The sequence below is a fragment of the Chroicocephalus ridibundus genome, chromosome 2 (genome assembly GCF_963924245.1).
Source record: "Chroicocephalus ridibundus chromosome 2, bChrRid1.1, whole genome shotgun sequence".
Classification (NCBI taxonomy): domain Eukaryota; kingdom Metazoa; phylum Chordata; class Aves; order Charadriiformes; family Laridae; genus Chroicocephalus; species Chroicocephalus ridibundus.
In genome coordinates, this window is record NC_086285.1 from 98,951,547 (window position 1) to 98,976,621 (window position 25,075).

Here is a 25,075-nt window from a genome sequence, read left to right on the forward strand (position 1 = left end):
AGACAGGCTGCAATAACATAATTGATCTTTTTTTTCTGGAAAATTGTCCTGATTTTGAGTGGGATCAACTTTATGCTTTTGGATCTACTGAAGCTGAGAGTACTGGCTATCTAAGTTCCAGCCCAGAAGAGGATGGATGAATGGACAGACCAGTTGCTCCTCTGGCCGCACTGGATCTCAGTGGCTGCCACCACCGAGCTGCAGCCTGGGCAGAAGGGCTTGGCAACCAGAGGGCTGGGAGCTGCTCCGAGGGCGCTCCTGTTGGGGCAAGGGGAAAGGGAGCCCTTGGGGGAGACAGGAGAGAGAGTGCTGGAGAACATTGCAGTGGGAGGTGCCTACAAAATAAAGAAGCAGACCCATGCGGAGGGAGGGATCAGGAAAAGCTGGCACTGCTTAATGCCCTGTTTCTCACTGGAAAGGGTGGGCTGGCCCATCTCCGGCAGAGATGCCGGCCTATCTCTGTCCTTGCCGGCACATCTCCATCTTTGCCAAGCAGACCTGAGGCAGAATTGACAAAAGCAAGACAGTCAAGGAAAACCTGCTCTTCGTCTCCTGCCAGTTTCCCATCCTCCTGCTGCCCTTGCCCATGCCTGTCCTCGCTAATGGCAGTAAGGCTGGAGGGTAAGGCATGAGGTGAAACTCACATATCAACAGCACCGTGTGGCTGATTTTGACAGGGAAATTGTGTGCAATGGGACCTGGGGCTGGGCAAGGGCAACTTGAGCAGACTCTGAATATAAGTGTAGACAGAACCACGTGTGACAGTCTGCGGAGAAGATTGTCCAAGGCCAACAAAATGCCCTTAGCTTGGATATCTGTTTGACAGCTGTTAACTGAGATAGCCACCTTCAAAGAGTTTGCCTGCCCATAGCATGTGAAAGGCTGCATTGGAGCTGCAGTGGGGTTGCTTTTGATGCCTTCTGCCAGCGGAGGGGAAGGCAAAGTGCGCTCTCTGTTGGGTGCCATTTTGCCTTCCCTCTGCCCGCGTCCTCATTCCTCTCCTTGATGAAGATGCTCAGTAAAACACCATCAGGGTTAGGCAATGGGAGTGTCAAAGTTGGTGCGAATGCAGTGAGCTGTACTTACTGGCTTCAGACTGACTGAAAATGCTGCTACCCAGGGGAAATTCTGCACAGGAATGGCCCATGCCCTTCTCCTCATGCCGCATTGTCCTGGGGCTGCACAAAATAGCACAAGCACGTATACACTGCATTTAGCTGGTTGCAGAATTTAATGCCAACCATCCTGCACTGTATGGCTGTGAAATGTGGGAAAAGCACAACGTTTGCCATGTTTTAAGAAAAACACCCTTTACATTGGAACCTGCTGAAACAAGTGACTTCTGTGAGAATGGGCTTGTGATCCCTAAAGCAGTCATGCATACACGCATAGAGAATTGGAGTAACCCCAATAAAATCAAGAATACAACTCTGAGGAGAGAGGATATTTAGTTTGTATAAACGTTATCCTTGCACATGCAGATTGGTGCCAATTTACAACACTGATGGGGTTTTGTGCGTACAGTCTTTGCAAATAACTTCATATGCAAACTCTTTGTTTGCAAATTTGGAAGTCAGCCGAAAATTAAGCCTTAAGGAAATTTTTTCATAGCTAAGTACTAAAAACTGTCTGATGCCCTGTGTAATGCAATGAAGAAGCTCACGCAGAACATTGATCTGCACTGACAGTATTTTTTTATGATAACCTCTATACTGCCCTGTGATTCAGTATGATGTGGGTGAGATGTTTGTGCTAGTACACAGGAAACCCTTGAACATAGAAATTAGTACTTACTAAAATAGATCACGTTCCCAAGGGGGAAACAGCAAAATGACATGAGATTCTTAGAATAAGGAATAACTAAAATTGCCCAATTATTTAAACTGAGGTATTTTTCTATCAATATAAGATCTTGCTGAGCTTCCAGAGCATAATTTAGAATAGGCATTGTGCCTGCAGTTCACAATATAAATATTTTATATGATCTCTCACACTGTTAGAATAATAGAGGTAGTGTTATTTAATCCACTCCTGGCAAAGCAGATGCTTGCCAGAATGCATAAAGCACTCAAGGAACTGTTTTTGTTGTAGTTGAAACTAGTTGGTAGAATGATTTATCTGAAGTTAGATTCCTTGTTGTGGAAGTGGATTTGATGATGCTTGTGAGACGCAATTTAAGGTTGTGTTGAAGGCTCATAAAAAAATACGTAGTCGATGGAAGTGTTGTTAACAACAGAAGGATGAAAAAAGCCTCCCTAAACGGTAAGCAGGTAAGGCAAGAGTCTTGGCTGGGTAGGAGAGCAGGGAAGGGGCTGGGAGAGACTCCATGTCTGTGAATTCTTTGAGTTGGACTTAGCAGAAATTGTGACCGCAGATAAGTGGAGTTGAATACACCTTTTAAAAAGCAGTTGCAAGCATAGGAATATAAAGCCTTAGCAGAGAACATGCAACTGGTGTGATCTCTGCATAGTGGTCTCAGAAAGTGTGTTGCAACCCAAAAGAGATGGAGAAGTTCAAAGTTTAATAAATCTTTTCCTAAAAATACCACCTTTGGAGTGTATTTTAATACCTCTCATGTGACAGTCATTGTCTCTTATTCTTTACCTGCAGCACATGTTTCAGTTGCCTATAGCTGATATACTCTGACTACAGTCCTTGGGTCTGAGGTGGGTATTTGGGTGTCATAGGAGTTAGGGTAGGTAGTCCAAATACTCCTTCTCTAGCTTCCATTTATAAAAAGTGGAGGGGAGATGAATGTTGATTGCTAAGCACTATAATTTTGCACACTTGACCCAGGGTTGAGCAATCAGAATGGCACTGTTGCTAAAATCCTATGGAAAACATTTGATGCTGTGCCCTTTTCCCCTGAGGGGATTGTGCCTAAAGCTATTATGCATAGAGAATGATAAAAAAAATGACCATTTGTTGTGTGCATTTGTTATGTGATGTACTATGTCATTCAGCACTCTTCTGTTTTTTTACATTTTTTCTTTCGTGCTTATTGTAGCTTTTATTAATGTGTTTGATAACATGGCATCAGCTGCAAGGCAGAAATGTTTACTCTGCTGGGGTTTTGTTAAACTTTTCAGTATAGATTAAAAAACTTCAGCAGCCCCTGGATGGATAGGCTTGAGTTGGAAATTTATGGGCGAGCAACAAATATTATAATGCAGATGAGCCAGACGGGAGAAAGGGAAATTTATAATAAGGAACTCCTCTGGCAGTATTAATCTGCCTCATGTAGACTGCGTGATGAATCATCCCACATCGCCACAAGGACTGCCGCTGCTGCTGAGCTCTGTCAGCAAGTGGGACAATAAAAAGTGTGCGTGGAAGGGTGGGGTGGAGGGCACGTGCGAGGGATTAGGAAAGGGACAAAGAAAGAACAGCTATTTAAAACTGGACATCTCAACCCTGGCCAGTAGTTCGTGTTATATATATTTCATCCAATTCATTGGGTAAATCATTTCATATGCTCCATGAAATGCAATTTGCTTCCATGGCCAAGCATGACAAAGGTTTCACAGAATTGCAGCTGGCAAAGAGCTCTTCTAGGATAGTTAATTCAGGGCCTGTGAGATTGCTGAGCCGTCTTGTCAGAACATTAAATAATCACACAATGTCATGAGGGAATATCTAATTAAGAGCCCAATTTCTCAAGGGTCTGAGTACCTGTTACAATGTGCCGAGAACCCTTAATTCCCACCGACAAGAGCGGCAGCTAAGGGTGTTCCCAGCAGGCATTTAATAGAATTGTGCCCTTACTTCATTTGGCTGGGGTAAGTCCAGGCCAGCCAGGTGGAGCGACAGTAATCAAACAAGACAAGATAATGACAAATAGGGTTACATCCCAGCAGGAATGTTATTACTTGCAGATGAAGGAACATAGCCCGGTGTGAAGCCCCTGTAAAAATTAGGGCCAGATTTAAGGGTGCACTCTTAGGGGTTAAATTTGTGCCTTTGAGAAAGATCCGCCTGCACTCGCCCCATGCAAAAGATCTGTAAAAGGCAACACGAATCCTTTATCAGCCCAGACTGTCATCCTGTGGGAACAAGTGACAGAGCTCCCATCTGTGGTTCGGTCCAAAGTACTTCAGTGACTTAGACAGCCTCATGAGGGCTCTCTGCCTTACAAAGGTAGACGGCATTTCTTCCAGTGTTTGGGAAGCATAAAGCTCGAGTAGAGTAATTTCAGGGAAATTTGGGTGCTGAAGTTCCTTGAGCAGCATTCTTGGTGTGACTCAAGAGACAGAACAAAATTTGAAGTGGACAGATGGAGACTTATCACTAAGACTTTTTCCCTTCTTAAATACCTACAGCTTTATAAAGGAGAAGAATGTTAGATGCAATCAGAAGAGAACAGACATTGTAATTTGGCTTATGATACTTCTCTTAGGCAGAGATGAAGGTAGAAATGGTGTTCTTTTTTTTGGTATGAAGAAGCATTACAAAAGGAGTAAATGAGAAAGGAGCATGGCATTATGTTAAGCACTTTTGGGAGACTGAAAAGTTAAAATCAATCTCTGTGTTGTCAGGCTCTTAAGTGAGGAATGATGCATTAGACTACCTGATTTTATTTGATTTGTTGGGAAACCAGAGCTGCTGTGCTGTTTCTTGAATGGAATTACAGGCTTCATTTGAAGAGAGATGCAAAGCGCACACATCATTCTGGAAGAGATCAACATAAGCATTTTCTATATCATGAGTAATGTTTACTGGAAGAAATCAAATTACTGTTACACAGACCATCTGTTTTCTGTGCATGCAATCATGTAAGTGTTTTAGGACAAGCCATCCTATTTAATCAATTGTAAATCTCTTATGGGAAGGCACTGTTTTCTGTGATAAAATCTATTTTTATGAAAAATGTAAGAGTTTTAAATACTGGTTTCTTCTGCATGAATATAGTGTACATATTGTTCATAACATGAAGCGTAGGGGTGTACAGCATTAGTTATTATCTGTCAAGAACTTAATTTTAGGGCTTTTTGGGTAACCATTTTTGGATATTTGTTGAATCTGCAGCTCATTGGTGTTCAACTATTATAGCAAATAACATAATGAGTAATACGGTCCATTTATATCCTGGGAAGTTGCTTCCTACCTAGATTTGGTAAATATATTATATAGGGTCTCTATTTTGTAGCATGCCTACCATGATAAAAGTGAATACTGGGGAAGATGATTATCCGTTGTCTAAATGCTTACACTTGGAAAGGGCTAAGAAAAAAAGGCATGGCTTGTTGGAAAATGACCCTGTGGAATGACATCAGAGAAACTTGAATTTATGGTGTAAGAAGTCAACAACAGAGTATGAGATTTACTTCATGTTTAAGGGTAGCACATTCATGGATGTACATGGTCCTCTTCATTTTAGTGGATGGATAATTGAGCCTGCCTTTTTTTTATCACTTCTGTCAGCTTCCCTGATTTGTATATTGTGCACATAGGTTGCTCTTGAATTCAGGGGAAGCTAAAGGTCTGCATCTTAAATAAAGTCTCCTCTGATTTCAAAAGAAGCTGGGTGCGCGCAATACCAGAAGTTGCACTGTATTGTATCAAATGCTCCTGAAATAAAAGAAAGGAACAAGAACTGTAAGTAACACAATTGGAAATTCCCTGAGAAGGTTGGCTGTCCTTCTCAATGAGGTCAGCAAGCCTGAATTTCATTTGTTCACACACTTTCAAATCAATAGTATTTTGTCTGAATAATTAGCTGCTTACTCGGGCTTGAAAAGTGTATGGCGCTAAATTCTAGCTTTTTCTTGGGTAAACATGAAGAGGCAAAGAGAGAGAAACAGATGGACTATGCATCTGGAAAAATGATAGTGCTTACACTCTGGTGCCATCCCACGGTACAGTGGAAGCTTTCTGCCGAGGGAAATGTCAGGTGAAATGAAAGTCCATTTTGAAGGCTGGACATCTCCATGTCTTACCTATTCCCACTTATTATAGTGTAACTTGTGAACTTCCAGTATGTGGCACAGGGAAAGCTGCCTACCAAACTGTGCTAATTAATCCTAGCACCTACCTAGACTTGGAGCTTACCTAGATCAGTCAAGAATCTGGTGAGAACTAGGTCATCAGTTAATCTTCTTTTATCAGTCTGCATTAATTCAGTAAAAGAAAAAAAAGCAGTACAAAGCAAAAGGCTTACAAAATCATATAGGTAATAGAGAGAGAAATATAAAGCATAAAAATGCAATTAGTAGTGGTCTAACAGTTTCACCCCATTCACAGTATTTTCTATTCAAATTCAGTGTCTCCTCTTTCAGAGAAGTATTAAATACAAGATAAATTGTTGCTTTTTTTTTTTCTTTTTGGGGGGGTGGTTCTTTTTACTTCCACTCTTCTTTTATTCAGAGGGAAGAAAACTGCGGTCAAATTGAGTATTTCGGAAAATCACAGAATCGTGTTGATTAGAACAGACCTCTGAAGGGCATCAACAATGTCCTAGTCCAAGTGAGAGAAACGTTGCTCAGGGCCTTGTTCAGTTGAGTCTGGAGTACCTGTAAGGATGGAGATTCTCCAGCCTTTCCCAGCTACCTGTTCCTCAGTCTTCTTGTAACCGATGATTTTTCCCTAGAAGCTCATCTGGTTGCTCCCCATGTCCCTCACCCGCTTCAAGCCCCGTTAAGGTCTGGCTTCCCCAGTTTCATCCAAGCAGGTCAGAACAAGGAAGTTCTGCCCCACTCCCAAGTAACCCCTTCATCCTCTATTTGTCCACACTGCCCATCTGCTGTGCCTGCGTGACTTTCCATGTGGTGAGCTGGGAAGTCCCTGTGCTCCGGGGAGGCTGTCCTCGGCAAGCAGCTTGCTTTTCTGGGCCCCTTTGCTGTCTTGGTTTTCAGGAGACACTTTTCAGTTTGAGCTGTCAAAAACATTGATGCAAATGTTGGGCTTAGATTTTTCAAGTCGTCCTCCTTACTTCCCACTCTTCCATCGTCACATCCCCAAATCTTTTTCAGCAAGGTACAGCAGTGTAATCTGAGGGATATGAAAACATTGTATTACCACAAGGTTTTATTTTTTAGCATGATTTTTCATTTGTATGTGAGTAAATTTACTACAGGTGGTGGTTTTTTAGTGCTTGTTTAGAAGTTGCCAAGTATTTAGACTCTTTTTTTGGGAAATTTTTTTTTCAGCTGGAACTTTGGAGCAGTCACCATGAGTTCCCTAACAGCTTCAGTAGAATAGGCATGATGTTTTCCAGTTGTATGGTCTGTTTTTATCCAAGAAAGATACATTGAAGTATTTACAATTGTCATAGAAGATATTGGACTAGTTCTAAGAACAGTAAATGCTAACATTGCTGCTTGGAAATTATCATATTATTATTATTATTAAGAAATAATTCAGCAAAATGACTTCATTTACTTAGTGGTAAAGAGGGTAGTAAACTATGAATTACTGTTGGTTGTCATAGTTACAGTATATTTTGATATAGTAGTTGTGTTCATCTAAACAGTAATAAAATTATTTCCTCAATGAGCAATTATAATGACTAATTTAAAATAAAAGTACAGGACTCCTGACTCCATTTTAAGTGGAGTAAGTAGAGAATACTGCTGTTTATTTTCAGAACTTCCTGTGTCTGCAGTGCTGATTACACTGACGTGGGGATCAATGAGAAGGTGCCATATAGGAGACTTTATTTATAGTAGCTTTATAACGGATCTAAAGTGAGACGGTAGATTTCTATACCCATGACCTTTAATAGAAAAATCTCTTAAGAGAAGTTTCCAATTTCACCTCCAAAGTTACCCCTAGTGAAAGTCCTTTGTATTTTAGGCTTTGCGAGGATATTAAAATAATTACTCATTCTTGGTTGGTTTCTTTTTTTTTTTTTCCTAAATTATTACAGTCTCTTGACTATTTGGTAGACATATCAGAAAATTATTCAGAGCTAGACATTTGCCCATTTCTGCTTTTAATAGGGTTCTTAAGTGTAGTATGCTTGGGGGTTTGCATGTTTGCTTTTTTGCACCCATGGCAGCCCAGTGGTCGTGGAGAATGTGATTTGTGTGTGTGTGTTCCAAATTCTCCTCTTCCACTTCTCTACCAGAAGCACCAATTTCCTGAAGGAAATGGAACAGAAAAGTGTCATAGGTGATTATCATACTTGACTTTGAACTGGTCTCCTATAGATCACTTGGTGGTACAGGGAGGAAAAGAGGGAAACAGAAGTGCCTGGTCACCATTCTGAAATCTGTTTAGGTCTGACCAGCTCATCCTTAAATAGGAAAAGACTATAGGTATTCAAAAAACCCACAAAACCAATGGATGACCTCTAAGGAAGACATTCTGGAGTGAAAAACAAATAGAAAAGATAATTTAGAGAAGGTACAGGAAAGAGAATATGTGTATAATGTTGGGTTGAATGAACATTTCAGAAAGGATCATGGTCATTGCTGCAGTACCTGAACAGTCAAACGGAAACTTTAAAAATAAATACATTTAACACGGATGAAAGAAAAACTTATTCGAAATGTGCTCAGTTAACTAGTAGAATTGATTGATATAAGATACTATTGAGTAAAACACTGGAAGCTCTCTCCCACGTATTATTTCTCTACAACTAAATAGGGCAGCATAAAATATTCTGGCACTTACTGAGCAATGATCCTCCCAGGCTGCTTGTTTGGAAACCATCTCTTGGGATTTTTATTCCTCAATATTGGCTACTGTTGAAGTCAGGAAGTAGGAACTACTTGAATTATAGTATGATTTGAAATGATTTTTTCAGTGCCTTCATGTGCCACATTTGATCTCTATCTCCTCTCTGTCACAGGAAACCATCTAACACCCAGAGCAAGAAACATAAATTCACTTGGCTGTCCCATAGCTCTAAGGGACCTGATGCATGAATGGACTAGAGAAAGGAAAGAGAGAAAAACTCCAAAGACCTACAGGTCATCTTGCTGGCAGGGTGAGTAAATGTCCCGGCATCTGAGTCTTGTGTTGTCAGGTACACAATGAGTGATTCTGCTTTAAGCATTGCCTCAGAAATTTCCTCTCCAGTAATTGTTGAGAAAAAGATGGTAAAAATGTCTCCTGTTCCCAGGTTTCTGACACTGGTGCCCCACATGTGTTAGGAAGTACTAAGCCAGACACCTCCTATATTTTTAGTTTAAGCCTTGAACATGGATTTAATAGAATAGGCAGTTCTGTGTCATGGGGGTTTCTTTTATACATGTTGCGCTGTTAAGGCCCTTTTCAAATTGGGTGGGTAAAACAGAAATATTTAACTATTACCAAATCAGTCCAAACTCCTCATGATTCAAAAAGAGATCCAAAAGAGGAAAGAAAGGAAGAAAACTCATTTTCCCAGTGCTGACAGTACTTAGACTCCTATGGTTCTGGACCTGTGTTCCCTGCTTTCCCTAGGCAATTTTTTCTTGCTTAAAAAACACAATGGAAAAATTTACCTAGCAGAGAAGCAAATGTGTAGTCGACTTATGTGATAGTCAGAACCTAATTATACGATCCCCTTTTCTTTCTGGGTTTCCCTGTTACAAAAAGTGGTAGAGGCAGAGACCACAGCAGTGTGTGGAGCATCTCCTCCAGTTCATAGCAGTGTGCCAGGAGGTCTGTCAAGTACCAACAAGCCAATCCAACAGATTCAAGAGTCCCGTGTACAGAGGATGACTTGTTTTCCAAACAGATGACGCAAATCAAAACAGATGACTACCATGGCAGAAAATCCAGAAAAATACCCTGAAGATTACCTTGGAGTCCTCCATCTGGTGGTTTGTGTCTCTACAACAGACATAATAAAAATGTTGCCCTCCTCCATTGGGATGGCTGGAAGTGCCTCCGAGTGTGTGCTTCCCCACTGTATTTGGTCCTGCCCCTTTCTGCACCCAAAACGTCGGCAGGGCCCATCTGCTTCTGTCTTCTCTGCCAGGGCAAAAGGCATGAGCTGAGTGAGCAGAGCAAACCCATCTTCTCTGCAACCCAGGCCCAGTAGTCACTTTTATTTTAAAGAGAATATAGGGCAGCTGAATTATGGTTTTAGCTGCGTGGCAGCCCACCTCAGCTAGGAACCTTAAGGCAATTTTCCAGAGCCTGCGACACAGCAGAACTAAACAAAGGGTGCTCCAGAGGACAGGTACCTTCCTGCCAACAGCTCTCTGATACGCGGTGCAATGTCTACCAGTATAATAGTGCCTTTACAATTGCCACTACATGATGTGTTTAGTATAATATTAGGCTGTTTTTCTTAGCATACAAGCAATGTTTCAACTTTCGTGAAAGTCTGCTTTTTCCTACTGCACGTGTTTTGAGGGGATCTGTGTAAACACAAAGGCTGTCTGGGCTTTGCCATGACCTCCGTTATAGAAGAAGGAGCATTTTGCTGGTTTTGCTTTTTGTTTTGTTTTGGGTTGGGTTTTTTTGCTTTCAGTAAGTACTGCTCTGAGTGTGCTGAAAGATTATGCTGGTGCACAGGAGTCTTACAGAAATCAGGTTATTCCTTTGCCAACTTTGAACCCGGGGGGCAACAGCAACAACAGCCCTGCTCTCTGTTGCTGGATTCTGGGATCCACAGGGAAAGGTGTTCAGGGGATGGGGAGTCACTTTTCTGTTCTAGCAGCTGCTTCCTGCCTCCTTGTGGAGCAGATACAGCCTGTGGGCACAGGTTTGTCCGTATTTCATAGATAACACAGCATCTTCTTCAACAATGTAATTACACTCTCTTGTTTTAATACAGTAATGTACATTCTGAACCACCACTTATTTCCCCCTTAGTTCTACTTTATTTTGTACAATATCTGTGAAATGGAGATGGGCTTGATGTGCATTGACACCGTGTTGCCATTAAGTGAGGGCCAGTATGACTGAGAACAATAAAGGTGTTCAGTAAAGGTGTCAACATAGTTGAAGGTTAAAATTAATATTATTTTTATTCCAAAACAGTTTCTATGTGCATCGCTTTTGCAATTCACATATAAAATAAAATCATCCTCAAACTCAAATCTTATTGAAGCTTCATGAACATTACTACAGGGAAAATAAAGAATTTGGTGAACGATTAAACGTATAATTAAAGGTTTCACATTTAATCCTGTCACTGCGGTGATTTATGGTTTCCATTATTTTGTCTAAGTAATGTACTTCTTTTTTTTCTGCTGTTTTTTCTTTCCTTCATTGTTGTTAGTGTCTGTAATCTTATTGTAAGGAAATTTATCACAAGGACAACATTTTTGTCCTCAGCTGCAAGGTACGGAGGAGAATTAAATCAAAACGTAGAAGATGCAGTACACTTCCCACTGCAGTTGGTGGGAAAATTGTGAAGTGTTTACAATATTGGGCCAGAAATGCTTTATGTGTAAGAACAAAGGGCAGGATATAGTCTCTGTGCTTCTCTGCTGTCATATTTAGGGCTGAAACAGGTGTCTTCAGCAGCCAGTCCCAGGAAGGCTCAATAAAGACGTAGGGCCGGGACACACAATCTTCCTCTGTAGTGCATGCCAGGATTGGGTAGAAACCTGCAAACGCAGCAGAAACTGCCCTGAAGTAGCCCATAGTGGAGGCTGAGCACAACCAAGTGCCTACAGGCTGCAGAGTCTGGGCTCTTCTCCAGACGTAGGTCCCCATGGCAGGCTTTTTTAAAAGGACCCATTAGGCTTCGTGGTCATCCTCACAGCCCACCAGATATGTGGGAACTCATTGCTTGTGTGATACTGAGGGGTCTTCCCTTCCTCACCAAGTCGCCCAGCCACTGGACTGTACTATCATCTCGTGAAGCTTTCTGCCAGCTGCATGAAATTTGCAACCTACTTCCCTCTGGCAGGGCTGGAGTGGGACTAGTGGACCACTCCCCACTCCTATTTTCCAGACCAGTCTGTAGTTCTGCTGGGAAGTGGGTGTCCAGGTCACCTCAGGGTGAGCAGAGCCTGGAAACGAGATCCCTCACACCCAAGTGTGTGCTCCAGCTGTATGCTTCTGTAATACAGGTTACTACCTCTTCCAGCTGCACCCTAGAAAACAAGGGTATTTTCCAAGAAGTGCAAATTTGCCTGTGTCTGTTAGGTGTACTCTGAGCAGATTTGAGATTTTGGGGCTTAGATGTTGTTTCAGGGTCACAGGGGCTCCTGAAGTTGAGATCAGTACCTTCTTGCCCAGGTGGAGATGTTTGTGGGACTTCAAAGAGGAAGACAGAATGAGAAAAGAGCTTCCGCAGCCACTGAACGAGCATTTCCTGGTGGCAGTAAATTCAGACACATAGATTTTTATGTGGTCCAAACTTCCTCTTGACCATGAACCCACCTAAAGGAATAAGATTTCTTCTTCTATCAACATATTGTACTAAGGTTCTCCTCTTAGAGTGATTTCACACAAGAATTGCTGTTCTTTTCCAGACTAGTGCAGGATGAAATAGATTGAGTTTTATTTCTGGTTGGGAGTTTAAGTTCACACCCATGTTAATTTCACCTAGAGCTCTTAACCAGAGCAGAAAAAATATGTTGTCTTGTGTTCACTGTTTTACCCTAAAGATGGCTTATGGATGCACTTACTGACAGTTCACAGCAATGTTTAATGCAGTTTAATTACGCTCTGTTGGAGGCATTGTAATTTACATTCTCCATAGCATTGTATAATGTTACTGTGCTGCTTCTTCTTCTTTGTCTCACTGAAAATATTTGGGCCATTTTGTTTTAATCCTCTGCAACAATTACAGTAGAAACTTCTGAGAAGAAGAGATCTTTAAAAGAATTGTGGCAGAATAAAAGAGCATAAAAGTGAGTTTTCTTGACAAATGGTTATGTAGAAAAGGACTTCTGTTTTGTCTTTTGTACTATGTCTCTTAGTCTTTTGGACAAGTTTTTCATTGCCCTAATATTTTTCAGCTATTGTTTCTTTTTTGTTGTTTTTTCTTTCTTCCCTTTTATTTATTCTTTTTTTCTGGCACAGTCTTTTAATATAGGTGACCAACAAGAACATGCTGTTCCAGGAACTTTGAAGAAGTCATAACTCCAGTACAGCCTTTCGTAATATTGTTTTGGGGATGATATTGCTGCTTTATGAGCAAATGTGTGTTTGTTTTAGGGAAGGATTTATTCACATGAAACTTTGTAATTTTTCCTTGAGTGATAATAACTAGTTTAAAATCTAGCAATCTGCATGAGAAGTTCCTGTTACTCAATCACCAGACTTTTAATTGGCAGCCTGGCATTTTCCCTGTCATCACAGTTCCCATTTGGATCAGGGGTCCCTCAACATTTCCTAACAGCTTTCTTCAGGTCTGACTAACCTAAGTAACGGTTGGTCATTAGCATTCCTTCAGAATAATAATTAAATATGTATAACAAATCCATGCCTACAGCAGTATTGTGTTGTACCCTCTTGTTCACCTCTTGCTATTGTTGAAAGTCTCTTGGTGTAACTCATTTCACGGGTACAAAAAATAAGTGTAGTATCAGCTACCCTTTAGGATGGGTTGGGGTTGGCCGTATGTCTAGTCTTGCGCCGGGAAGCACAGGTGTGGGTCACCTCACAGCGAGCTGAATGGTCCCAGTGATTTCAGGAGGCTTCCTTGTGTGAGTCAGAGTTTAAAGAGTGTAGCATTTGTCTTCCTCATGAGAAGCTTCCAGAAGAGCATTGCTATATCCTGCCATCCATAATATATAGGCTTGACTGTGCTTAGGAGTGAATAATTTTTATTTTGGAATCGTCATATACATGCTTATTTTGACAACAGTCTGGTTGTGTGGGTTTTTTTTAATTTATTTATCAGACAAATGCCTTCTTTTCACAGTAGACTGAACAGTTTTTGCTTCTTCTGAGACATAGAATCCTAGCGTGTTAATTCATTTGAGCTTGAGGATTACTGCTCTTCTACTGTTTATGATCAAAAGTGTTAGCAAGACCCTTGGGGCAAACTCTTTGCTGGACTGAAATGGCACAGGTTATTTGAGCTCAACTGGTTGAGCTGTTCCATTATACGGCAGAGAAGAATTTGGCCCCTGGTCCAGAAGCCGATGGACTATACTGGAGTTTTGACCTACATTACTGGCATATAAAAGAGTACAAGTTTGTAGGCAGAGTATTTTTTCTGTCATCTCTCTGACTCAGTGTCGGTTGGACTCTCTAGATGCTATAGCATTACGTATGCCATATTTAAAATTAAGAGATAGAATAGACATTGTCACAGACTGGGAATTCACGTGCAAAGATTGAGGCCTGTAGTGTAGGATATAAAAAATACAGTTGAGATCCCTGAGAATGCAAGTTCAAAGCAGAAGCTTTGCTGCTCAGATGGGAGTCCTGTTGAGATAGAAAAGGTCCTTTTTTTTGTATCTCATAGTACATCTTTTTGCCTTTTTAACATGCAGTTCTTCTGTGACATTACAGCTGTTTCTTCAGAAAGCAGGGGCAAAAACTGCTGTTTGGTAGATGGCAAGGGAGAGCAGACACAAGGGAAATGGTGCTTGTTTTCTGAAATGCACATATTCTGTTATGCATTGCTGAATAGCAGGGGCATGCAGCTAGAAGGAGTTGGTTCAATGAGAAGTTTATGCAGAGGAGAGTTAGCGTTGTGACGTGAATGCATGTGCGAATTTTTCCTGCTTACTTGCTTTCAGGCTAAAGTTTTCCATCGCAAGAACCTCAAGCCACAAGAGGCCTCAGAACCCGCACAAGGACAGTTTTCCTGAGAGGGGATTATCACTTTTTTAGTCACTAAGTTCTTTAAGAACTTTGACAGGCGTCACATAAGGCTTCTGGCTGAAGCAGCGCATCCGCAATTTGACTTGGTAGGCAGGGACACGCAGAGAGCTGGGCTGCGGCCCAACGCCTCTGATACTGCATCAGGCAGACCCGGACCCGGGGTGCAATGCCCGCAGCTGGTTTCTGCCACTTCAAACACAAGACAACCTTGTGCAAAAACCAGGCACGGAAGCTGTTCCTTTAATCCTCTCCTGTTCTGCTGTGCTGAACCCAGATGATATAATTCACCTACGTATATTTGTTACAAAGGAATAAAGTGCCGTTCCCAAGAGCTGCTGAAGTCAGTCTGTCCTGGAATCTGTGTCAGGGACCCTACTTTCTTGTAGCGTTATAACATACCAGAATTAAGATTTGTAGCGGAATGGGATGCACTCAGAGAGAGAAATAAATGATGTAAAATTTAATGATTGTGTGGTATACCTTGATTCTCACTTTCCAGATTTCAATAAAACCCCTATAAAAATTATTATAAACACTTTGCCAATACTGTTGGGTTAACCCGTACTGTTAGTATTCAGGAAAGCAGCACAAGTGGTCTGGAAATTCAGAGCCAGACCTTTTGATGTAACAGAAAGGCAACATTTCTCTTTCTAACTACCTAATCCATACAAGAAAAAATGACTGAAAGACTCAGTTTATTTCCCACAAGCCATTAACAGCTACCTCTCCTTGCTTACCTCCCACTGCATCTGGTTTGATGAAATAATTGCATTCATTCTTGCTGAAATATTAGCATGAAATAATTAATATTTGCATTTAAAGGAATGTGTGTTTGAGCGTCATAGTTAATATTATGTTAAGGTGGAAGATGTTATTTTATTCACTGTTGCTGGCAGCCTAAGGCTGTACATTGAGCTTAAGTTTCTTAAGTTGCGTTTCCAGTTGTAAGCAATAAAAATGCTTCTGTTTTGCAAGACAAATAGTGAACTTGGGTACCCTTATTTAGCAGCTTTTAAAGATTGACAGCAAGGTAGCCATTGCTCGGTGGTATTATAGAATTTTACAGGCTTGCCTAATACATAATCATGGTTTTGGATGGACACAAAATAAGACTGAAAAGTATGGCAGCTGTTTTAGTGAGCCTTATTCCTTTTTTCTTGATATACAGTTTTGTGGAGTGGGAGGGGGGAAGACGTTAGAGTGAATGGGAATCCCTGGGGAATTTTTGAGGCTGAATGGACGGAGAACAATTCTGAGAGGTTTGATAGGACAACAACTGGCTTTCTCAATTGTGTGATTGCCTCTGGCTTTTGCATTTAACAGGCAGTAGAACTTCATTAATGGGAAGAAAGATGCTTTGGAGCAATAAAGATTGAGGGTTAATGAAAATGAGAAATGCCTTAAGTAAATGAGGAAAGCCTGTGGGAAAGGCAAGAGTGGCTTGAGCAATAGTCAAGTGAACAAAGTAAATCTGGGAGATGTGGAGAAAGAGAATTGGTATGATGGCATTGATAATATTTTTGTTCCCATAGACTTTGGCATTTATTCACTGTTTTGTCTCTATGCGTGTAAGCATACGTCCCGCCAGCCTGGGTTTAAGCGTATCTGACTCCGCTTACTACATTAAATTTTTCTCCATACTCAACAAAACTTTTTGAGAATAATACTCTAAATTGCTACCCAAGGTATCTTAAATGGGTTTCTGTTAAAATGGAGAGATCCTTAAGTAAACAAATGGAATATTAAATCCATATCCACACAGCGCTCTGGCCTTCTGGCTTTCTTTTTCCTCGGGCAACCCTGGACTAGCATGGGAGATTTTACTGTCTTCAAATGCATTAAATATATTGATCTGCAGAAAGCTTTGGCGTCGGGTTGTCTGTAGCCTGTGTCATGCTGTTGAAAAGGAAATGCTTTTGCCTCTGTCTACAGAAGGAACAAAATGAAAAGCATTATCAGGGTTTCAAATCACTGTGGAAGCTGGAGAGGCCAGGGGAATTGGCTAATAGCAGCTGTATTGCAATTAGTAGGGAAGAGCTTGGCTAAGAGCAGCAATGGTTCTTTTTAGCATCTCAGAAAACTTTAAACTGTATTTTTGGAAAAATTATTTGTTCAGAAGCAACCTATATAGTCAGTACATACCTTCTCACCAGGGTCAGCAACATTTTGGAGGGGATACTTCACTTATCCTTTCCCATTTATAACATCATGTTCTTTCTTCATAATGGGGTTCCCTTGATGTCAGTACAGTCTTCATTGAGTTCTGGACTCACTTCAAGCTGTGAGGGGATCATATAGAGCCACTTAATTTTGCCTTCTATTTTTCTTTTTCAATGATTTGCTCAGGTTCAGTGATTTGCGCCTATAATTCTCTTAGTGCTCGATCAGGTGAAATGTTAGTTATGCAAATACTGCTCCCCTTGAAATAACAACTGATGCGAATTGTCCTTCATCCTCTTCTCACAGAGCACTAAGTCCAGGCGCCAGCTACAACAGGGATAGAATGTTTGTAGTTTTTCCATCATAGAGGTTGACTGAAAAAAACGTGACTTTGGTTATTGAAACCAACCTGGGTTCACCAAAATTAGTTAGAGGACATGACTGCTATCCTGAGTCACTTCCTACTCCATTGAATAATTACTTTTTTCCCCTCGGTAATTTCCTGAAAAAACTTTTCCTTTAATCAGGCCCAAATGGGCCTTTCAAACACCTTTTGCTGCACTGCATAAACACATCCCCTTACAGTATCCATGACCTTAACACCACACACTACACAAAACTCCCTTGCTCCCACCAGCACCAACACACACCTCTCTGGACCCATCACACTCCTCTCTTCCCTGCCAGACGGCACTGAGTTACTTACCGCACTTTGCTGTACGGGACATCTGCTGCTGCTGTTACCAGCATCCCGTGCACAGGCATCTCCCTGACGTGTGGGTTTTGTGCAGCCACAGGTGCTTGAGGTTCCTGCCTCATCCCTCCTGAACGTGGTGTAAAGTGGTGTAATGGGGAGCGCAGAAGGAGCAGCAGCGGCATGGCACCCCTCTCCTGAGCTAGCCACGCTGGATTTGAGAATTAAGCGTGCTTCTGGGTGCCACCAGCTCTTCGGAATGGGGGGGGTAGGGGGCTATTGGTCTGAGTTTTGTTTTTAAAATGTTGTTTATGAATGGTCATCTATTTTTATTTTTTTTCTAAAACATTTCTGTAAGTATTTCCACTCGTATGGTAGTTCACTCCTCAGTGCAGACATTGCAGCTGTTCTATGTGCTTTTTTGTTTTACTTCGGTAACATCGAGTGCTTACAGGCTTCCTTAGAAGATGCCTTTAGGGATCCACTTTTCTGAGTGTCCGTGCCCCCTCCACAGGTGCTGCTATTTTGCTTTCTTAGTTCTGATATTCAGTTATCCTCCCAAAGAGGAGGAGAGGCTTCCTGAGAGGCCCAGGTGAAAGCTGTCTTCTCATTACAGACAGTTCTTAGTTGGTGTCCACCAGCCAGTAGTGGAGTTTATCTTGCTGTGGAGGTGTACTGGAGTGGGAGAAGCAACTTCTTATGGTGAGATAAAACTGCCTTGCAAATAGTAATAAGATGTGTTTCCTAGTTTATATCTTGTAGTTAGTTATCATAAATATATAATATAATCTTTGGTTTCCTGAAGGAAGTGTTTTACTGGAGCAATTTGTTTGTGTTATACTTCAGCTTTGAAATGCAATTTTTTTTATAGCGCATAAATAAGGGTGCTGCTGGGGTGAATTCAAATTATTTTATCTTGTGTAGCTATTTAGTATCCTCTCTGTAGTATTGAAAGAAGAGGGGTTGGAAGCTGTCTCTTTATTCCTTTAGTATCAGGGTGGAGGTGACTTACTAGAAGAAAACAATAAGGCTGTTTAGTCTGTGGCACTAGTGGCTTAGGGTCAGATGGAGGTAGAGGGGGCTGAGATGTGGGTGAGATGGGGAAAGAAGAGGAGAGACTTGAAGTTGTATCTTAAATTACACGAACACTGATGCTACTTACTCTTTGATCAGTGTGACCTCTGCTATCAAGTAGAAGCTTAAATAAGGAGTATGGGATTGGGAGGGACCTCCTGAGTCATCCTGTCTTTCCTCTTGCTATCACAGCTGCTGTAGTGTATAAATCCCTTTGAGAAGGCTGTCATAGTCCATCTTCAATTTAGCAGGGCTCTTTGCCCTGTTGGAGGCTGGTTGTTCCCCAGCTGAGCTCCTGTGAAAACTAGAAGCCTTGTAATCCTTGGCTAAGGCAAGTTCAAAGCCAGTTTATTTGTATTTGTTTTACTGCCAGTATTGTCCTTTAGCTTAAATGATTTTGCCTCTCTCTTGCCTGTGAAACTTTCTCCGGCTTTATTCTTGGAAGAGTTAACAAACGTAGGTCTTTGAAATGAATCTTTTCAGATCAGTGGGGTGGGGAGGTGGGTTTTGTTGTTTTGTTATTTTGAGTAGGTGTTCTATTTTCTCCATTTTTTTAAAATTGTTCTTGGTTTAAAAAAAAAAACCACAAACCCCCCTATGATTGCTCGGCATTTAAAATTATTTTTCTACCAGTTTCTACAGGATTGATGCTTCCTTATGTAGAACACATTTTTTGATGTATCTTGGGCTCTCCTGCATAGAGAGAGCTTATTGGTAGCTTGTAGGCATGTCGAGTAAGATGAATCTCCCTTAGCTCTGTATATCTATGTCTGAACTAGTCACCTTGGGCTGTCTGTGTAGTCAATGGAGAGAAATAGGTAGAGCTAGGGTGAGATTAATCTGACCTATTTCAAGCACCTAATTTAGGATGAAAGAAATTGCACCCTAAACCTCTGAGAATCATGGAAGCTGGAGGTGGCTTGCATTGATGAGAGTTTCTGCATTTAATCAGAATAATCCTACTCCTTCTGACTGGAAGATTAGCTCCTGGTTTATAGTGGTAATTCTTGTTACTGTCTGAGTGCATGCCTTTGTGTATATAATGGGAACACACTAGAATATAATGGTACTGCTTCTTGGTTCTTAATGCATGTCTTCAAATGATGAAGACAAAAGCTAAGACCTGCTGTAGACAGGCTTGTACAAAATGGACCTTTTTTCTACATATTTCTGGAATAACAGACGTGGAGGGCTGATTCTGCAATTAATCTTGCAAAATGCATGAATTTTTGAACTGTGTCCAAGACTTGAAGGCAGAAGTTCACTGTTGTCAAAGCAGGAGTCTCTTGGACGAAGATTATTTTTTTTTTCTTATTTTTTTTAAGCTACTTAAAGCTGTTAGATGTCAGACAGGGCAGTGGGACTTTCTGGCTGTGCTAAGGAATAGGAAGGCAGACAGAGGACCTTAGACAGTGTAAAACTTTCTTCTTAATATTTCGGTTGAATAACACTTTGTGCAATCTGACCTACTAGTTAATATTCAAGTAATGTCACTGAGGACCTGGAGTACATCAAGAATTTTCAAGGTTGGTCAGTGCTGCGCAGACCTTGAAGGAAGTACAAAAGTGTTCAACGCACTTGAAAGGCTGATTTTCAATCTCATGCTAAAGCCAAGGATCAGTTTGGGCTTGTATCGATTTATTGTTCTCAGTCAATCCCTTTCTAAGGAGGCAGCAATGTCTGTAAAGACTTGCTGAATGACAGTTATTCAGAATTATTTGTAACAGCCTGTTTGGAAAAGCTTCACGGTTGTCCGCGAGCCTTGTAAGCGGTGTATCACAAAACGTACTCAAAGCTAGTGCAAGGCTATCAAAAAGTGGCTCCTCCAACATGTATACTGGTGGTCAGTGATGATCATAAAAGTTAATGAGTCTACTTGAAAATTCGTCTAGTTCCACACCACCCCCACCCCCCAAAGTGGAATTCCTCACCCAGAATGACTGGTTGTCAGACCAAGGAATATTAGTCCTGGGCTGGAGGGTAATGCAGGCTGGGGAAACACTTTCCACTTTGCTGGGGAAAGGGGAGGCATGTTCCTTCATTTGCAGACAGCGTCTGTTCAGAGCTGTTCAAATACACGGAGAGGTGAGGTGGATAAGAGGAGGGAATGCAGCTGAGAGATTCCAAAGCCATTGGACGAGCTGGTGGTCTGTGTGGGCCACGGTGGGGCAGACGCTTGTGTTCTCTGGTACATGCATCCAAAATGAATGGAGAGACTGCTATCACTGTGAAATGTCAAGGGAATGAAATTTTGTCGGTGATATGGTGTTACGTCTTGCTCACCCCATCTCATGTAAATAGAAATCCCACTTACAGGTCCGTCTGCCAAGGCAGAAAATGAAGTGTATAGCTTTTGTGTGTTGCTGCTTTTATAGATTTTGAAATATTGAGTTGTTTACTTTCATAGCAGAGTTGCAGTTTCTGAAATTATGATAACATTCATCTAGTTTACATCTGCTGATGTGATGGCTGTGCATCACCTTGATGGTTTATGAATGGACAAAACAAACTTTATTACAGAGTCATTCTTACTCACAAGTCACACTCGGCTGTTTGGCTTGGCATGCACGGACTCCACTGTACAATTGTGCTTTTGTGGGGGCAGAGCTGATGGATACCGTCCAGAGTCTGTGTTCTCAGTGAGAAGCAGCTGCCAGAGCCTTTTGATGTCCCTGCAGAATTTCTCTACTTCTTTATCCTTGCAGTTGCTCCTGTGCTCGTAGGACTGAGGAATTATTTTTAGGGCAACGTGGCTCATCTAATACTGTGCTTCTACTCAGTTTGTAGACCTTGTGTAGGTTCTACTTCTCAATTAACTGCAATGCCTTATGTAGTCTAATGACACTGTTCCTAAATCATATCACATTTTGCTATCCCTTTATATCATACTTTTCGCTATCATTCCGTTGCCAGCTTCCTTGAAGGCTTGTAAGCCAACTACAAATTATGAGAGCTCATTCTGTCTCATTTGGCTGTACCGGCTGTCATTGTGTGAAAGCTTTATGGGTTGCTGGAGAGCAACTGTTTAGCTTGTTTCACTCATTTATAACCTAGCCTTGTGGGATTCCACAGTGCTATTGTATTTTTTTACTTTGGGAATAATAGATGTTGCAATTATGAGTATTGCAAGGATTGGAATTTCACAGGACCATAATGCTGGTGTTATCCGTCTCCTCTTCAGTATCATCTGCTGTTGCAGTCTAAGGATCACCAAAACCTTTGGGGTTTGCCTTTGATAAGGGGTTGACCTTGATGCCTTTTCCGGATCTAGAAAACAATTTTTCGAACATGCTGGCTTTTAAAGCACTTAATTCTTGAAAGGAAACAGGGTTTATTAGTGAAGCTGTGGGCTACGTTTTAAAACCAGACCTGATCTAAGGCCATCCTACTCATTGTGAGTCCAATTTATAATTTTTGGTTTGTGTGACCCTCTTAAACAGCAAAGGTGAAATACTTGCCTTGTTTTATGTAGGCCAAGCCTCATCAGTAATACCTTCTCCTGTGGTATGACAAACGGGCCTTCCTCCCGTCCCTGTGAACAAGTACAGTACTAAAAATCCTACTAATCTAAGTAAAATCAACTAAAAAAGAAATAAAATTAAAATTCCAGACAGTTTGTATCTGGAAAAGGAATTTGGATACTCTCAAATCTGAAATACCTCAGTATGTACTCATCTAGGTACTACAGTACTGCTTCATTTCAAACTTGTAACACTTTAAAAATTCGGTCTTCTCCACAGGTTATGTGTATAGTAAGTGTTAGTTCAGACTCGTGTCTATATGCACGTATGCAAAAATACAGGCTAGATATGCAGACTGATACATCTGTAGTTACTAAAGTTCTCTCAAGACATCAAGTCTGACCACGTGAGCTACTTTCTTTGGTCTTCTGTCAGCTTCCCCTTAATGACATGTTCCGCTTCTCTCTTCTGGACTGAATTTTCTCAGTTCTTGGCTTGATGGAGAGCTGCTGATCCTCCTCAGGCAGTACTTGGGACAATATGGAAACTAATGCAGCTGTGGAAGAGAAAGAGGCCAATCCATGCAGTCATTCATTTAAAAAAAAAAAAAAAATACAGGCAATAATTTACTGGAAGAGATGAGGATAAGGAGCAAAGATGCGTACTTCAGGTGTAAAATATTTTGACTTCTAAAGTATTTAAGTTATGGTTTTAAGGAGATATAATAGTTAGAAAACCTACTTGCAATCAGGTCTTTTCAGATATTTTCCAGAGGAGCAATCTGGATGACTCTAGTTCAGCTTTATGAAAATCTTATAGGTTTTGAAATTTGTCACTTTGTGCTCAAAGAAAAACACGCCTTTGGACAATGCAAAATCAGTTCATGTCAAAAGGTCTATTTTCAGTCTTGAGTCCAGTTGATTAAATAGAGTTTTGGAGCCACAAAAGCTGTTGGACACAATATTATCATATTAATGAAGAATTTCACCTTTTAGAAAACAGTATGTTTGACAGATTATGTATTCCAAAATTTCTACCCAGGACCTTGTGATTATAAGACCAACTAATTGTCTAATATTAAACAATTATTGTGGACAATAGTGTCATCTGATTAGACTGTTAGAATTTGATCATCATACAACATGATGATCAGATTTATATTTTAACTGGTTTACAAATGTAAACAAGTGTTAATCCCCCTCTCTTTTCCGTTGTTGTTGTTCACCAAGTCTGCTGGAAACAAAAATTTATAAAAGAAAGCAGTCTTTTGCTCTTTGACATCCAAGCTGACTCTTTAAAGGTGATTTAACTTTTTTTTTAAAAAATGGAATTAGTAGTAGTAAACTGCATATCAGCTGAGAGCAATATGAGCCTCTTGTTAAAAAGGTTCATTAAATAATTAGTGGTAAGAAAAAAAAAAAGTCAAAACACTAAGTTTGATAACAAAGTAGAATATAAGTTTTGGTTTAAGGGTAGTACATGAAGCTACTATGTGTACTGTCTTAGGTTTCTGAGGGGTCACCACATGAAAGACTGTGTATAAATTGTCATAGAAATACTTCAACACACTAAATAAAACTGTACAGTATGTTGAAAGAATAATCTCCTCAAGATGGATTGGAGTATAGCACCTATCTATGAAAACTTCCTAGCAAGCATAGTTCTTTCTCATTAAAAGATACACGCTACTTGCTTGTTTTAATCAAGGGAATCCCATGTTTGAAACTGTTAAATGCAGATTTTGTTGGAATAAAAATGCAAGATATTTGCTAGAATGTGCATACTTTAAGGGGAAAATATTTAAATACATTAGATAAGTGCTTCTGTAAGAGTGTGGGAGGTGCCATATAAAAGCCTCTGAAATAGGACTCTTCAGCAGTAATTCGAAGGACCACATTCATATTGCAAGGTTGACCCATATGATCCATTGGACTTCCATCTCTTTTCCCCTCTCCCAAACAGTTTGCTGTGAGGTCCCAATTAGTTTAGTGGCAGAGGACCATCAACCTAGGATGATCATGACTGGTGGAAAAAAAAAAAAGGGGGGGGGGAAGGGAAAAAAAAAAAAGATGGAGAGTCATACTTCTGTGTCTCATTTTCTCTGCTGTTTTCCTCCACAAATCTTCTTATAACCACTAGCACCTTGGATCTCCTGCAGTGCCTTGCTCTGCTTCCTCTGCATGGCATTTGCAGTTGTTGATGTGAGACCCAGTACAGGAGAAGATTTAGTGTAGGATTCCAGGAAAGGCAGTTTTAGACCATGTACCTGCTCCTTTACTTCCAGCCGTGCTGGGCTAGAGGGGTGCTCTCACTGGCTGCCATAGACAAAGTTTCTGACATGGTAGGTGTAAGGGAAGGATGGAGAAAGCAAGAAAAAAAAAAAAACAAACCCTGAAGTGGAGCACTCCAGCTTCTTCTCTCCTTTACTTGATAAGTGGACTGGGATACTCCATGTGGTGGGAGCAGGGATATAGAGGAAGCAGGGATCAAAGTGGAGGCGTACTGAGCCGGGGCACTAGGAATGAATTTGTGAACTCTATCAGACTGGTACATGTCTCACTTGCTTTGTTTTATCTGATCCTGCAGACTGCAATCTTGGATCTGCACTTTTTAGTAACTTTTCTACAACTCTATTTGGAGTCCTGTTAAACTCCTATTTTACATATGCTACTGTAGTATCCAAGAGCAGAATTTTTTTCATTCTTTAGTCAGAGCTAAAATAATTTGTGTTATATTTGAACCTTAAGGTGTATTTTGGATAGTCTCAGGCAATCAAAGTTGGACTCTGTTTTTGCTGAATAAAATATATATAAAAATGTCTCAATGCACAGAAAATTCAGTCACATAATAATACATTTCTTTCAAGGTTTTTACAATTTCTTATGTTAGATGGTGAAGAAAACATTTTCCAGCCTTCTGTTTCCCATTACCGTGCAAGGCTACGCTTTGCAGCTGTTCTGTAGCTTTATATGGAGAACTTGTTCAGTTCTTTGTGACACAGGATATAGTATCTGAC

At 40.8% G+C, this 25,075-nt stretch overlaps 1 protein-coding gene across 10 annotated transcripts in view; it reads left to right on the forward strand.

Moving 5' to 3' along the window:
- LOC134511775 (poly(rC)-binding protein 3-like) overlaps positions 1-25,075 on the forward strand; it is a 538,190-nt gene that overhangs the window by 100,071 nt on the left and 413,044 nt on the right. For all 10 annotated transcript variants that reach the window (XM_063326281.1, XM_063326282.1, XM_063326286.1 and 7 more), the window contains exon 2: positions 8,792-8,929. The gene's annotated coding sequence lies outside the window, so the exon portion shown is untranslated. The remainder of the gene's footprint in view (positions 1-8,791; positions 8,930-25,075) is intronic.